This window comes from Apostichopus japonicus, chromosome 7 (genome assembly GCF_037975245.1).
Source record: "Apostichopus japonicus isolate 1M-3 chromosome 7, ASM3797524v1, whole genome shotgun sequence".
Classification (NCBI taxonomy): domain Eukaryota; kingdom Metazoa; phylum Echinodermata; class Holothuroidea; order Aspidochirotida; family Stichopodidae; genus Apostichopus; species Apostichopus japonicus.
Window position 1 is genome coordinate 9,985,941 of NC_092567.1, and position 18,157 is coordinate 10,004,097.

Here is an 18,157-nt window from a genome sequence, read left to right on the forward strand (position 1 = left end):
AAGACTGGTGTACTTCTGGCATTGTAAATTCATGTCATACTAAATACAAACTTTATAAAAAAAGTATATCAAAAAGCCTAGTCAAGAAAATCGTGAGAATTACATTAGATTTAGGAATAAGTTAACCAGTGCTATTATTTCGATACATTTAGATCATCTAATCACAAAAGAACATGGGACTGCATTAATTCTCTCATCAAGAGCAAAACCTCCACTTCTTCTGTCACTTCGTTGAAATTGGATGAAAATTGTGTTTCTAATCCCTGTGATATTTCTAATGCATTTAACGATTACTTTACTAATATTGGTCCAAATTTAGCCCATGATATTCCGGTTGGTATAGAGAACCCCCTAGACTATATGTGCCAAGATAATCCCATGTATTCTTTCTTTTTAATGGCTACAGACAAAGTGGAGGTTTTAGATTGTATTTCAAATTAAAAAAAAAAATCAAGCTGCGGTTATGACGACATTAGTCCTAAAATTGTTAAATTATCTGGTTCTGCTATTTGTAAACCTTTCGTGCATATCATTAATTGTTCTTTTTTTCCAAGATATTGTTCCGTCTGACTTGAAAATAGCTCGTGTAGTTCCGGTATTCAAAAGTGGCACGCGAGAGAGCGTCAGTAATTATAGGCCTGTATTTGTCTTACCTTCGCTTTCAAAGATCTTCGAAAAGCTTGTATTTAATCGTTTAAATTATTTTTAAATAAAACATGATCTATTGTATGATCATCAGTTTGGCTTTATGCCTCAAAGAAACACGTCCCAGGCTATTTTAAGTCTTTTAGATTATATTATTGAATCTTTTGAAAGTAAATGTCTAGTTGGGGGGATTTTTTTAGATCTCTCCAAGGCTTTTGATACGCTTGACCCTTCAATTCTGTTAAAAAAGCTTGATAAATATGGCATAAGGGGGGGGGGGGTGCATTATCTTGGTTTAATAGCTACATTAATAATAGATTCCAAAATGTTACTTTATCTGGCGCTAATTCTTCGAAGCAGGCAATTCATTGTGGTGTTCCCTAGGGCTCTGTTCTTGGACCCTTATTGTTCCTCATTTATATAAACGACCTTCCTAATGTCACTCCAAAAAATTTCACTTTATTTTGTATGCAGATGATACGAATTTACTGTATAAAGGTCGTGATATAAATACTCTTGTTAACGATATCAATACTGAAATCCCCAAAATTACTGCCTGGTTCAGATCCAATAAACTTCAATTAAAAGCTAAAAAAAACTACCACCATTATTTTTCATCCCAATCAACGACAAATATTTTCTTCCAACCTTGCGATTATAATCGATAGAACGCCTGTACCTTTCTCCCATTCCACAAATTTTCTTGGCATTACCCTAGATGAAAATCTCAGTTGGATCCCACATATTCAGACCTTAAAAAGAAAAGTGTCCAAGCCCTTGGCATTATCAATCGTTTAATAATAAATTGTCCCCTTTAAAACTCTGTTAACTTTATACAATATTCTAATCTTGCCCATTTTATCGTATTGTTGTATTGTGTCGGGTTATACTTACCCTAGTCATATTAATAAGCTTTTATTATGTTCCTTACAATAGTCACTCGTACAGCCTCTTCTGTGACAGTAAACTCTTAACCATATTTGAATTAGTCAAGTATTACACCTTTACTTTGTATTTAACTTTTTTTCACGACAATCTACTAAGTATCTTTTCCTATTTTTTTTTTTGTATCAAATAATTGTTTTCATACTTACAATACCCGCAATGCAAATTTACTTTCCGTTCCCCATTATTCTCTTTCAAGTAGTCAACATTTTGCCAAAAACTCTGCTATTTCTGATTGGAATTCCGTACCAACTGCATTACATTCAATTAATAATCTATCCTCATTCAAACGTATTTAAGAGCGTTACCTTCTTTCGAATAGAATTTTATGATTTAGTCTAAAATTCGGGCCACGTCTTTGTTAAAGTTTTTTTTTCTTCTTCTCCCCCCACTTTTTCTTTTTATTATTATTATTCATTTTTCTTGTAACATTTTTTTGGTCATACTTTGTACCTTTGTTTTACTTTGTAAGTTTGTATTTTGAGGATACCTCACTTACAAGTTCTTATGAACTTTCTGGGATCCCCACAACCATAGATTTTGTATGTATGTACTTGAATTATGTAAAATGTTGATAACGTTGATGGTTGAAATATAGTTGAACAAAGAAACAAACAACAAACAACTAATCTACAAAAAACGGACAATCAACTATACTTTGCAAAGAGACAATAAATCATTCATTCAATCATTTCCGGAAGACAAATTATTTTGATGGGAACTTGTTTACAACTAGCTATGTTCGTTTATTAGTCTTGTAGATACATTGATGGCTTGAAAATTTGAATCAATATATCATGAAGATATGTGAAATGAATACACAATTGAAACTGACATTGACACACTGTGTGAATATACGTTGTTGATAAACTAATAATATGATATCGTCAATAATATCGGAATTGATCATCGTAGCTATATGTGTTATTGCTTTGTCACATATTTTTAAGGGTGCTTTTGAATGGTGGTCAATAACATATATTAAGCATTATAACATCCCGTTTGTCTGAGCTCCTATCCGAGTGTGCGTGTGTGTGTGTGTGTGAAGGTCTAAGTTGAATTAAGCTCTGACTTGGAACAGAGGACGGGACATGAGGATACTGATGCTGTGTTGGTTCAGCGCGATATACATGATATGCGAAGATTGCAAGTGTTTTGTGAGATGTCAAATACCAAGTGTTATAATAATACACTATACTGAAATTGCTCCTGCTGGGGAAGTATTAGAACTCTGACTACGAGGGTCAACCACACCCTAACCCCCTGGGCTTTTCATCTTCTACAAAATATTTATTAGCACAACATTTGGTATGCAATTACTTATAATGACCATATTTATAGTGCACATATGCCTCGGAATGCACCATTTGACTTTTAATTTCGAAAACGACCCACCAGATGGAACTCGGCTGTAATAAACCCATGACACATCTCCTACTTTCATGAGACCCTTCAATTTCCCTCCGGTTCATCTCTAAAAGATTCAGGTGCTACCTAAGTCAGTCCGAGAAAGTTGAATTTATAACGTCACAATCTTGAATTTAGAGATACTTATATAGACACACCATATAGTGTAAATATGGTTCGAAATGAATCACCCGACGTAATGTTTACTTGTTCCGGAGGAGGGGTCCTGGCCTAAGCCCCCAACATGAGAGTCGGTATCAATTAGGCCTACACCTGAACGGTCGCGCCTTTTTAGAACAAAATCCATAATTCGTCACTGGTTCTGCTATAAAGTTTCATTTCCAATCTATATCAGTTGGAATTTTGGCTTGATTTATCATTTTCTTTAAACACTGTCATGTGTTTAAGGATGCTTATATAAACCTAGCGTAATGCATAAATATACATTAGATGCCCCATTTCACTTCTAAATATAATTTGTGATTTCGGACAAAGGGCCACGGGCGTTGGCTTCATCACCATGGCAGCACCCACCCCTTTTTCAATTTATGCAATCATTTTTTCGCCGCTATTCCCATGGTTAAGGCCCCGGCCCCCTACCTAATTTCGAAGCATACAGCTTTTACAACCTTCAGTTGATGCTAAATAATTATTCAATCCATTCATAAGATTTAAAGGGTAAGAAGACTCGCCCAAACCGCCCTCTAAAAAAGGTAACTTCCCATTGCCTGCTAGTGAAGATTTGTTTTGGTCGCTACACAAGTTTGCAGACAGTAATGAAACGTGACACGTTGTTGTAATTAGCTGGACATGTGATGTCCATCAAAGTTATGTACTCAGTGTCGTGTGTATTGACAGTAACCGTGTGTATTGACTGTACACTAGTGCCTAATTAACTAGCAAGCTATGTGTGTAATTACGCTGTAAGCTTGTACTACCCAAGTATGAATTCGCTCGGTGTATAAATAGAACGTCAGGATAGGTACGGTAGAAATTATCTGACGTGCAATTGCAGAAACATTCTACAATTTTGTTCAATAAAACTGTGATTTGCGATATAACACGCCCAGGTGGCTGCTAATTGCAACATAGTATTTTAGTTCTGTTATGCGTTCTACAACTAGCACTGTCGTGTACACTGTTGTATTAACGGAGATCGATGGTGGTATCTAACAGTGCTGTTACACCTCGTTCGATTTAGGTCAGAATACCGGCCACAGACGTTTCTTTGTGCACGAGCATTAAATCCCTTTAAAGCTTCTTGAAGCTTTAAATACAATTCATAGTCAACATCAATTATTGAAGGGTCTTCTGTAATAAACATTTACACGATTTCCTTTTTGGTGAATATTGTCTATATAAAGCACCGAACATTTCAAATATTAAAAAAAAAATAGGTATTAGAACGTAACAAAACGTTCTTACCTCATGAAATTAGACACCTTTCTCCATTCATTAATATTTATCAGTATAACATCAATACTTATGTAATTACTAAATTACTTTTGTTGTTGCTCTTGATATTTGAGTAATATTTTAACTGTATCACTAGGAGCGTCAATATGGGGATGGGATAGCATCACTGATAGTTGTCGGGGAAATCTTACATTTTAAAGATGTGGGCGCTTGTCATCCGTTTACGACATTCTAAATCAGAAACAAAACTTTATCATTATCATCGTCGTAGTCATCATTAATATTAAATACCATTGGTTAAAAAACCTACCACAGATTAAAAGGACCGGATAGTGAATAAGCCAACTTATAAAAATATTTTGTTCTCTTTTTATGACAAATTCGGCCCATTAAGCATTGCACTATTCCAGACATATTAAATAGTGACAATAATAGCGGGTGTACGGTATGGTAATGTATGAAATTCAAGTATAATAAAATTTAAAATTCCTGTAAGCTTTTAAGAATTATTTATCAGTGTCATGTTATTAAGTTTTCACTATAAAAAAATCAAAGTAACATAAAAATGATCATCAATTTAATGCGTCATGTGTTTTTTCATCATACAGGTGAGAAAATTTTTGGGAAAAAATGGAGGTAAGTGCATATTTAGACCCTTAATGGTATCATGTGTCGTTTACTAATACTTAAAATGTGTTAACATTACATTTAAAATATTAATTTTACATATTGTTATTTGGTCACACAAGAAGTAAGAACTTGACTTGAGGGTTGGGATTATAAAATATTCGATCGCGGAACATTTATGGCGCTACCTCTAAAGTCAGATCTATGTTCAAATACAAAGCTGAAAATAACAACATGTATGACACTATTGAGGATTTTTCTGACACCATTAGTAACCATAGATTACCCTGCGTGTTACGAAGAATATTCCGTGGTATATTGTGTCACTCGAAACACTATTGTCGATTGTATTTTTGGGGGTGTAGTTCGGTGGGTTTTGCTGCGAATATTTGTTTTTGTTGTGTATTTGTTTCTGGTGAGGAGAATAACGAGGGCAAGAGGGAAGGGGACTGAAAGGTATGTGAGTGTCTTAGTTGCTTTTGTCTTTATTCTGTGACGACAACAAATAATGCGCAAATCATATTCAATTTCAAAACATCTGGGAAAAACAAGTGTACAATTAATTTGTTTTAAATGAAGTCTCTCGTTTAAGCGATTTTATAATATTATATCTGAAATGTACCTTGTGTTTTTTTTTTTAATGTTTGATTCGCTTGAAATTATATTATTGTTATTTCTATGCAGACATTACAGAAAGGCAGATGGCGAGACTAGTTTCTGAAGAAAGTGAATAAACCAAGTGAGATGTAATAGCAAAATCATAATTACGTTCGTAAAACTTCCGGGTACCGATACTGGATGTAAAATTATCTCCGACGATGTAATCAAGAGTATGTACAAAATTGCAACTGTAGCGATCGTTAAACTCTATCGTAAACTCTTGCTACTTGGGTACATTGCTGATGGAAAAATGAACCAGAAATATTGCTTAGCAACATCACAAAGGAAATAGTACTTTTCATAATGATCATGGAAATCAATTCTGTCTAGACAAGTTCAATTCTACGATATATGTCTGGATTCAGCAGATTAAACGACCTATCTACCCTCTCAGCAATGGGTCCGGATACCCTTCACAAGAGACATAGAAACGTTCATGGTCTAGAGAATAATTCTCTCGTTTACACTGACTACACAACTTTCTTTCTTTTTTATTTTTCTCTAATTTATTATCACTTTTGTTATTTTCATATGGTCGCTACCTCGATTATATTTCCTTTTTTAGTCTAGTGTCCTGTTTATACTGTTCTACGTATTATTGTAAGCATATAGACGAAATAAATGAAATGATTAGACTATCACTTGGTATAAACCATACTTTGAAGTGACGGGCTTAGTCAACAAAATTTCTTATTATCTTGTCTTTAAGATTAAAACTACTAAATTGTAAAGTATACAGTCTGATACATCCAGATTAGTTAAGTAAAGATTCTTGGGTTGATAATTTGTATGTGGTATGAAAGAGCTTTTACATGTTTACTTATAAGTGAACATTTTTTCTGAAGATTACAGGTAGCAACTCTCATAGTTCCAGTGCTTCATTCCTCGTACTTTCCCGCCCCATGATAATTGTGAAAACATGTATAACCGATTTTCCTGTAATGATAATGCGGTTTTGATTTTCTATGTGTCATTTTTAATGGTAAGTTTATTATTACCTTACATTTTGATGTATCATGTGTAATTGGTAAGTTTATCATCACCTTACATTTTATTCTTATGTAAAGGCCTACGGACAACAAGGCATGTTTCTCCATATTCAGTACGTGTGTTGCGTGTTTTAATCTCAATAAAAATATATTAACATTTTTCGTAAAGCTCTTTTTGTATCCAAGATATACACAAGTAAAGGAAAATGTTGTGCATATGTTTTCGTAGATCTTCAAACATTCCATTTATTCATTTTGGATTTCTTGTTGCTTTTCATTTTTATTTTTGAAAGATAAATTGTACATTTTATTCACGCCGATCTTTTCATTTCATGAGCCTTTACTGAAATCATTATGACATACATAGTCGTAACAGGTAGATATCGATACCATGTAAATAATTCCACGGTTTGATTTTGAGGCGAGGTGACCTAAATGCCATCATACAAAAGTATTAACTCAATCGTTATGCTACGTCATGTTTAGTTTTTTCTACTTTCAATTGTACTTTTATGATTTGCGTTTGTATTTTCATTACGTTTTGAGGAATATCCCTAAATTATGTATGATGTACTTTAATCAAATTAATCAACGTTACCATCGATAGTAAATTGTTTATCGTGTACAATGAATAGGTGTAAAGCATTTTACAACATTGCTTAATAATATCGATATATTCCGCATTTTAAAGATGCAATCATTCGTAATCAATTGCTAAATATTGACAAGATTGACTAAGCAATTCTGCATTATTTGCCTAGTTCAATAGTCGTAACAGGTAGATATTGATACCATGTAAATAATTCCACGGATTGATTTTGAGGCGAGGTGATCAAAATGGTAAATTTGGTCCAACCAATGACTTTAATTCAATTCAGGGAGGAAGGTTTACTATGGTGAACATAATGTGCAAACAAACAACCAATAATTATGTAAATTTAGCGAGGATGTAAAATAATGGAATATTTAAAGTTTCCCATGAAAATGTGATATTATCTACCACCTTCATAGAAAAGATATAAAACGTGAATCATCGGTCTGTACTTGATGGTTTATATAAACTACGTTAAAACAATTACGACAAGAAGAATTTGCTGCACTTAGCTGTCAGATGTATCAATTTGTTTGATATTATGACCGCCGAACTTAAAATGTATCTATAACACGTACATATATGTAGAAAAACACTGGCCTGAGTAAACAGGTAATTCACTGCAATAACCGCTCTGTTATCTGATATTCAAACTAGTTTTACTATACTTAAAAACAAATGCTCTTTTGTTTACTTACAAGGACTTATTATTTGTAGTTTAAAGTGAATATGTCTAGTGGTCATAAAATATCAGCTGATGTAAATGTTGCTGGAATTATATGACGTCATATCGTGTATGATATTTTCTTTGTCGACAATCTTTAACTCGAATATTTTATCGATGAAATAAAGTTAATACAAATATTGATCAAAAAATCAATACATTTAATCAAACTTTAATTCAAACCGATTATTCCATAATCTGGTGTATCTAATGAGATCAATGCTTACATTATATACTTTAGGAAGTAATATTGAATAAGCAAAATGGTTCGTAAGTCAAAAGTCACCAGTAATTTGCTTTCCTGGTATTGATAATATACATTCATTTAATATATACTGTAGCCTAGTTGTTAATTTAATATTGATTTCATTATAATTTGTATCCAATGTTTTTTATATTGTCTGATTTTTCATACTTATTCTTTTTCAAATATACGGTACAAACAACAAAAAAACGTTTTTTTTCTTCCTTTCCAATAAAATACTTTATGGTGTAATATTGAATAAATAAAATGGTAAACTAATCAAAACAAAAATGACCTATATTGTAGTTTCTGCTTTCTTGTTATCAACAGTCTGCACTCGCTTAAGATATATAAATAGTGTAATTGTAAGGTGTTGTCTACTTCTGTGCCGACCGGCCGTGTGTGTTGTTTGTAGGATCTGCTGGTGAATGTTCCGGTCGTCCTGATGTTTGTTATAGTTTTGTACTCTGAAGGGATCGTTTTCAATCCGTAGTGCGGGTTTGGCAGTGATTTAACTTCCATTCACCATATCACGTAAATAATTTTAAAAAAACACAACTGTTGTATACAATATCATTGCTTTTTTGGTAATGATGATGAATGACGTGATCGAAATAATTAGGGGTAAAAATAAAGTTGCAATTAACATCTCAAGATAGGGAATTAGAAGCATTGTCCGAAAATGGGAACAACGAATGTCTTTCTTAATGTGAGATTTCTTCAATTGGTATGAATACAAATTACATTTTTTGTACTCAAAAAATGACCTCATCACCGTATTAAGTAATGTTTTCTTATTGTATCTCATTCAATGCACTTTAACTAATATATTATATATGCTTTATACTCTCGAGGCAAGAAGAAGCTTCAATACACTTGGATCACGATGGGGCTGCGAGGCGAAAAGTAATAATTTTAGCACATTAATTTGAATAGTTTGGCATGACTGATTTATTCTATTTAAGTATCATAGATGTGAAGCAAGCTGTTTGACATACAGTTTTGGGCAGAGTACTGGAGCAATTTCGCAGACGTGCAGTGTTAACGAGGTATAGTCCATCTGTACTTTCTATCACTGTACTTTTCATCACTAAGCAGCTGTTTGTAATCTTGTAGTCTATGTTGCTACCCTGTCAGAATATCAGTAGCATTACTTTCGATGGCCTACTGCTACCATTGTGTATTTAATATTACTTTTCTGTAATAAGTAAATATTTCTTTGTTAACGAAAATTGGGATGAAACATTCGCATTTTTGAATAATTTTAATTCGTGTATTTCTGCACAGTTTCGTACGAGTAAAAGCTACTGAACAGTTTAACCCTTAGTGAAAGACATTGCTGTTATCTATTAATAAATTTAAGTCTTTTAACTTAAATAAGTCACAACCTTTTTCGACTTACTTTTAATCTATATAATACAGACACGATTTTTTCCTATATGCGTTAACTTATCGTTTTCGATTTAAAAATAAGAAAGGTAGAGATAAAGCTCCACGACAAAGTTTGGATATAGACGATGAATGCTAATATTCATGATTTATTGAATATTCAGATGTCAGGTTTGACGAAGAATTAACATTGAATTTCTCTGTCTGTTCTACACAAAGTACGCAACAGAACAATCTCACGTAGAAAAACTGACAAGCACTTTATGAGTGGGTGGGTATGAAGAGTATGTTTGTGACAGCAAGGTAACTGCTTACGGAATGAACGGAAAATGTTTTACGAGATGCAGAAAATTTACTAAACGAAGTTGAAAAATGTTATCGTGCCCAAGCCCCCCCCCCCCCCCACCCTGAGCCACTTCTATCCTTGATCATTGTTACATTAACGTCCCAACTTGCATGCTCAATAAACTAATTCCATAAGCAGGATGTTGTTGAGTCACTTTATAAAGCCCTTTAAGTTTCCAGATTTCTCGATACCAAACCAAATATCATCCTCTGTTTCAGTGGTATAACGTCATTGATCTTTACCATGGAATTGAACTTGTGCCTATAATTTTCATTCGAGATACCATAAATTATACCTATTTATGATGCTTTAATGTATGATACTCGCTAATTATTTTTCATCGGGAATAGTTTTATTTTAATAAACTGGAGAATTGTCAGAAAGGATGTATCCAACTGAACTTGAGATAACCAACGGTTGGCTACATCTTTATTATTTCCCGAAATGATTCAAAACAATATAACTGTAAGGATGTGGTGGACAATGCAAAGAAGCAATATTTTATATTTTTACTACATTCTTTTCGGTGGCGTCATCTATTTAAACCTGCAACTACAAACGGACATCGAGATCAAGTCAAAAACAACATCAAGAGGACAGTGGCTATGAATAGTCACTGGACTTTATGTCTGCCTGTAAAGAAAAGAATATAAACAATAATAAAATAACTATACAATATCTACAATTCCTAGGAACAATATTATCATCACCTAACACCAATTTCAATAGCAATCATGCAATGGGCTTTATTATGTAATATTAATTCAATGAGCAGTGATAATAATCCAATGCAGAATATTTAAAGTACAAGAAGTTGAGACCATTACGTCATCAGCATGTCTACCTATAACAACAACTTAATCCTAAACAAAATAACATTGACTATATACTACTTCAACTACGAAACATATACTGCCTAAAGGCGTGATGTACTATATTGCTTTACATTGTTACCAATAAAAGCGTAATACACGACTGATACAATGCATGGTGCAAGTACTGCAGATAAATGAAGTTGGTTCAAAGAGAATGTTAATACTTTCAACTATAAACATACTATCCCTTTAAGACTAAATCAGCAATCATAAAGGTAACATGTGTCTATTAACAGCATATGTAACAAGACTGCTGATAAAATACATCCCTTGTTAAGAAGCAAGAGAATATTAACTCAAAGAAGACATGCGTGTGATTACAACACAGTGAAGTATAGCAACAGTAGGCCTACACTTCAATTATACGAATAGTTCACAGTCTACTACTAATAGAATCCCTAAATAGATACACTGGAATGAGGCTCACTAACGATACGAGGGAGCCGCCATTTTAAACTAAATAAGAGGGTGGTCTCCCATAATGTTATTTCCTTCACGTGGATTCACGTTCCACTGTGAATCTACCATTCAAAATGATCTGTAAAGTATTATACCCCTTAAGTTATGGTATTCAACTGTACCTAAGGAAACCATATCAATTACTATGAAGATTAAATACCAAGAAAATAAAGTTAAATGTGAGCACTGTGACCAGTAGTTCTTGTGCTGCATGTTAAAAATATTCTTGGCATAGAAAAATATAATTTTTGTGTTAGTATATATATTTTTACAAAATATTTATTCTAAGATAATATATATTTTTCTATTAGAGAATAAATATACAATGGCCTTAAAAAAAAAAATTGTGTAAGAGAATATATATTTTTACAAAATATTTGCTGTAAGAGAATATATATTTTTGTACAGAACACATATTTGTTATTACGAAAATAATTTCTGTACGTCTGGAGAATATACTTTAAAGGAATAAATATCACTTTCAGGAAAAATATATGTGTATACATATATATTTAAATATGTCTAAAATGTATTTTTGAAGTTAACCATGTATGTATTTCGCAAGTACAGCATATATATTTGTACGTAATATATTCCGCTTTCTCGCGCCATAGAAAACTTAACATAAGTTACGTAATGATATTCCTCATATTCTGTACTTCAAGACGTGTATAACATCTGCTTCAGATACCCAAAGTTCAACAAAAATGTAGACAATTTTGTGCTGCTGGCAATTATGAGTGGCACATTGACTGTGGTATACTGTACCTCAGTCTGTGCTATCCCTGAACAAATGGACCCATTGTTCTGTGTGAGCAGTGCGTAAATGAGTCATATGCTCTACTGTGCATGGAACGCCGAGACTCCTTTACACTGCCTAAGTATAAGTTTGTCCTCAAACTAACCCTGAACAAATTCAACATAGCATTAATATCTACGTTGGATAAATATAGGGAATAAACCCTGCTGACAGTTCCCCTTTAACTACACAAGTAGCATTTTGAGAAATGTCCAGACTAATCTTCTGACATTACAATCCCTGCCAGACTTGCAAACGTTGCCAATTCAGTTATTCTTACTGAGAAAGAAAGGGAACAAAGTAACATAAAGCTAAGAATAATAAAGATCAAAAGCATAACTTAATCTAAATAAAAACTAAGTTAACACAATACCCTAAACACAATGTTAACATCAGTGGTCACAGATTGGTATGGTCATGTCGTTACAAGTAAATGCTATAGAAAACTAGTACTACACACTCTCCAACAACTTGTTACACATCCCAAATACTGTAGCTATCCATGCTACACGTCCCACATTTTGGTATGTGTTATAAGCCACACAACATAAATGATCGATCAGTTGATACTTTCCATCAAACTTGAGTACAGACTGGAAAAGTAAGCAATTCTGGAAATTTGAAGTGAGGTAAACGAAAATCAATCCAATCGAGCGAAACTTGTAATACTTGGAAATTGAACTTAGGATGTTGATCCAGTTAAAGATTATAAGAGGAAAGTGCTCCCAGAACCTGTTTTGACATATTACGAATAAATTGCAACAGTTCTTTTGATGCTTGATTTAGTTGTGTCCCTAATGCACCTGTGTGGTTTATGATATGTGTTCCTATGCATGCCCCTCTGTGCTCTTGCACTTTGACTGAGCTGAACGTAGTCATCGTCATCAGTATCACTGTCTGAGGTGGTGACAGGCCTAATTGGTGAATAACAATCATCTGTTATATGAGGGATCTGTTTTAGTAAGTTTCTTCTGATGTTCATTATTTGTGAAATAATTCTTAAGTTCAGGAATAGCAGCTGTTTTTTAACGCTACTAAACTATAAAGCAATCACAGAATGGTCTGATAATTCAAATCGTGATAATATCTTCTGTAAACGGTAGAATAGTTTGGTCTTTTCTCCAACAGTTGTAATCTAGAATAGAATTCTAAAGTTAAGTTGCATATGTTACTTAACTTTAGATTTCTATTCCATCAGCTGTTAAATAAAGCTTGAAAGAAGTACGATAACAAAAACAGTAAATGATATAGATTGAAAGCAGCACATGATAGCAAAACAGCTAATAATAATATATGATACTTGCAAGCAGCACAGGATATGTTTAATAGCTTTATATTGTGTTTACAAGGTTTCAAATTTGACCCTGGTAAACCTAAATGACCTTTGACCTCCACAAAAAACAATAGGCTTCCTTTACTCAATGTGGTACTTCTATACATTAAATATGAGGTCTGCCCATGTTTCCTTTCTTGAGATATTGGTTTTACAACGTTTTTCACAATTTGAACCATGGTGACCCCAAATGACCTTTGACCTCCAACAAAAACAATAAGCTGCCTGTACTTAATGTGGTACTTCTACACAAAAAATATGAGGTCTGCCCAAGCTTTCTTTCATGGGCTATTGTGTTTACAAGGTTTTCACAATTTGACCTGGTGACCCCAAATAACATTTAACCTCCACAGAAACTAATAGGTGGGTCATTACGTGTCAAATCACGGATGGCTGTTGCTGCACCTTCTCCAAAATTTCCCAATTTTTTTGTATGATTTGATCACAATGAAATAAGTATATTCTGAAAATTTCAGTTGCATTGCTTTACAATTGGCCGATTTATCACACTTTGAAATTCCGCAATTTGTCGCCACCACTGCATTTTGGCATTTTCTTGACTTTTGTGGTCTCATTTCTCAGCAATTAGACATCCTACTACCTTTCTATTACAGATGCCTATAGAGTCTATCTCAAACAACAGGGGAAAAAATAGGCTACAAAAGTATTGTCTTGTAGAGTTAGGTCAACTTAAAAATGTCAAGATATTCGATTGTTGTACTTTTCACTAAAAAATGTTCCAATTTTAGTGATGAATTCCTCCTAAACCATTGCATCAGGGTACTTGATTCTTTCAGAGGTTATTAATGTCTAGTACAAACATTACAAAATAATGATTACAATGCTTTCCTATAATATGTTTGCAAGTTGTGCAACTCTAAAGTTTCTATTTCATGCTGCGATTCAGCATGAGGTAGGGGTTTTGATGCCAATTTTTTACCAAAGTAACCATGTTAGAGCTGTCAGGGTTTTATACTTTATTTTTAAGTATAAAGTTCTTACCCCGCCAAATTTCAGGGTTCTAGCTGTTCTCAATATTATTTTATGAAGTTGTTAAGCTGTTCCGATGTACAAAAGAGGTCGTCTTTGACGGCCAATAACTCAAAACGCGTCATGTTGAAAAAATCTGATAATTTTTTTCTAGAAGAGATATAGTACCATACTGTTTGTACAAAAAAAACAGGAGGGTGTTTTGCCTTTTTTTGAAATGAAAAATCCTCAAAGTTTGGGATTTTTACAAAAAAACGTGTTTGCCTGTGTTGATTTTCCATGTGTTTTGAGCCTGGGTATCGTACTGTACTTCAAGGTCATTTAATTCAATACTGTGCAGTTTTTAGTTTCATTTAAAAAAAAAAAAACTATTTGCAATGTACTTGTCTGCCCCTGGTTGAATTCATTTCATTAGAAGACTTATAAAATGAATTTCAACCAGTACATACATATGTATGTACAGTGTGTACAGTACATACACTGTACTGGGTGTATATGTAAGGAGTGCCATGAGTGCCAGAAGACTATGTTTAAACCTAACACATGTATACGCAGAGCCATTACAAAGTCCTAACATCTGTATTTCATAACGCTGTGTTTTGCCGTAAATTAATTAGATGACAGTTGAAAAAACTAGTGCTAATTTGGTATTGTTGAAAAAGCATCATCTAGACTATAGCCAATTTTACCTAAAAATGTGCATTTTTCTCCTGTAACTAGCCATGAAAAAAAGGGGGCAAAATTCATTGGAGATTTATCACAAAAATAGAACTTTTTACTGCTTTATTACAAAGATAAATGTTGTAAGATTAACCTTACCGCGTCATGGTAGCTGGACACGCCTTCTTTGGCATTTACAAACATTTAGACCAGAGGGGTAGCTAGGTCGCAAGCAGTTTCGCAAAATGCCTTACGTCTGGCCTTTTTACGGGGGGGGGGGGGGCAGGCTACAAGAAAACTGCTCTCTGAGCTCATTAGCTCACTCGTTGGGGTCTGACGTAGTCTAGGCTATGTCTACTTTGACCAAAACATGGGCTCGGCTCTTTTTCATTACAAAGATTTGAGATACAACTGAGGGCACTACTGGCAAATACCTCAGAATTATTTAAACCTATAGGCTATAGCCTAACTGCTTCCTAAGCTAGAAGTAGTACAGGAGTATAAGCCTCAGTCTTAAGTTTTCTACCTATGGATGTCACCTATATGTAGTATCCAGTGATAGTAGTACTATATAGCAGTACTATCGAGTGATAGTAGGCTAATCATATAGCATATCACACGCTAGGGCCTAAACTGTTTGAGGCGTGGTAACAAACTTAGCCTGTTATAACTACCCGTATCTCTGAGGGCCCAACAGCCTTAGTACTGTACTGCAATTTGACGATTTCTCTGCTAACCCTAACTTCACATAAAGCTGCCAAAAATGCATCAAATCAGTCAAAATCTTTGAAAAGTTTCAAATGAAAAACATATTGTTACCTTATAGAGCCTAGATGATAAACTTCCGCAGGGAAATTGAATCAACAGTAAACAGATAGTTTTGGATACGTAAACCTTAGTTAGATTTCGTTTACGAACCATTTTGTGAATGGTCCTGGCCACAAACTTTTTCGGGTTTCTTACCCTCAACTTCAGGGAGTTTGGAAAGCCGAAATTGCAAATAAATCAGTTCATATCCCTACACTAGTTTGGAGTGCCCTAATTGCAATAAACTAGTGCATATCCCGTCCTACACTAGCATCTTTTGAGGGAAAACAAGTTTGTATTTAAAGTACCTTTGTTAACAGGTACTTGTGGTTAAGAGTCATGCAACTGACTAGTTTTGCATAATTCTACTAGGTAAAGTCAACTGATATTCTTATAATCCTTGTTTGTGAATGTATATATAGTGCTCTGATCTTAGCTGGTGATGTCACTAATCATCCTTTGCGAGATGGACACCAGTCTATTGCAGAGTACCGATGGAGATGCAGCCTATAGATGTATCTATTATTGTTTGTCCCGAACATATTTAGTTATATAGAGGCATAGTAACTGGGAGAGGGGGGCGGGGACGTCTTCATAACGGTTATGGTACGGTATCATGGATAGGCCTACGTGGTAGGCTTACGTGGGCTTGTTATTCACGTTCTACTTGCCAGATATAAACTTTATTGCGAAAATGATTGATAGAATTGGGACAGGGCCCACCTTCACGGGTCACTTCTCGCATAACGAACGGGATTTCTCCGCGACGGAATACCTCGCGACGAAATGAATTTGGATAACCGAATGAACTTGGACAACGGAATGAAATTGAAGAACGGAGTGAAATTAGACGACGGGAGTTTCCTCGAATGCAACTTAAGTTTCCGCGATGGCAACCTAAGTTTTCGCGACGGCAACATATTCTGCAACTGTAACATAAATCATAAATGCGGTACAAACGGCGTGCATTACGATTGACCTTAACCTTTGACGTTGAATTTATGAAACGCCTAACCATGTTTTTACATAAAGTTTACCTTCCGCTCGCACACATAAACTGTATGCTTGTTCAAGCCTCAAGTACGGTAGGTGCTTGCAAACTATGGTTCGTTAATATGCAGCCATTATTTTACGCGCTGGTACTGTACCAACATGATCTTTCCGTGTTCGCTTTCTCTACTTATATGCTTCAAAACACTGGTACTTACATCTTGATAATTCGAGTTGGTAACTATAAGTTGAACACAGGTAAGTGTTTATCATTTTATTTATTAATTAATATCTAGGAGACTAGGACTTCAATTTGACTATTAGTATTATTACCATATTAAATGTCTTCTACAACTAGGCCCCTAATAGTACAAGTACAGTACTAGTGTAGCCTGTAGGCCTAGCCTAAGTACGTTACTAGTAATACTAAACGGAAGCTATGTGTGTCGACCATAGTCTTCAGAACGATGTTAATATGGTTGCCCTACAAAATTTCATGATAGCGTTGAAATATTGTAAACCACCATATTGAATTAATTCAACTATCACTGTTCAGAACCGTAACTGTGTATAGCAAAGGCTTCACAGTTAATGCACCTTCGTTATTGACGCACCTTCAAAATCAAATATTACAAGCAACATACAGCAGGCAACCTAGCCTAAACTGTTTGCAGCAAAGAAGAGTTACATATTTGATGAGTTTTATTCCATTTCAGTTATATGCTGATCAAATTGTGGTTTTCTAAGCTTTCAACATCCTCCCCCCAGTTTTGCACATGTTTTTGGCATTTGGAAATCTTACTCCCAAATAAGACCCAAAATTACCTCAGTACAACATACACATTACGATACCATTAGTACATTACCACATACCACTACTCTCTGGGCCCTGACCTGTCTGAGCTAAGACTAGGCTCAGAGCATAGTAAACAGCATCCAAAGTCAATGGATGTATGTACTTAGGCCTACACTTCAGTTAGCTTATCAACGAATGTGTTAATTTAGGGGTATGAAAGAACTAGACATGGCAGACATTTTGTAGTCAAATTCTGCTCAATTGGTCTTGCATATTGGCACAGAACAATTAATATTTTGAGATCACTAGCATTCCTATCTCAAAGGGGAGTGGGGTAGCGGCAGGAACCAAGGTGAGTGCAGATTTTGCATATACAATGTACGGAATCAATTATTTTCTCCTTTTTTGGCCACCTTAGTACTGCCCAGTAGTTTAGCTATAGTATTACTCTGCAATGAATTTGG

The 18,157-nt window shown here is 34.4% G+C and overlaps 2 protein-coding genes across 11 annotated transcripts in view; one reads left to right on the forward strand and one right to left on the reverse strand.

The window, feature by feature from the left end:
- The window catches only part of LOC139970087 (uncharacterized), an 853,056-nt gene that overhangs the window by 70,321 nt on the left and 764,578 nt on the right, over positions 1–18,157 (reverse strand). The window lies entirely within an intron of this gene.
- Positions 16,989–18,157, forward strand: part of LOC139970027 (NACHT, LRR and PYD domains-containing protein 3-like) — a 28,634-nt gene continuing 27,465 nt past the window's right edge. For all 3 annotated transcript variants that reach the window (XM_071975570.1, XM_071975572.1, XM_071975573.1), the window contains exon 1: positions 16,989–17,155. The gene's annotated coding sequence lies outside the window, so the exon portion shown is untranslated. The remainder of the gene's footprint in view (positions 17,156–18,157) is intronic.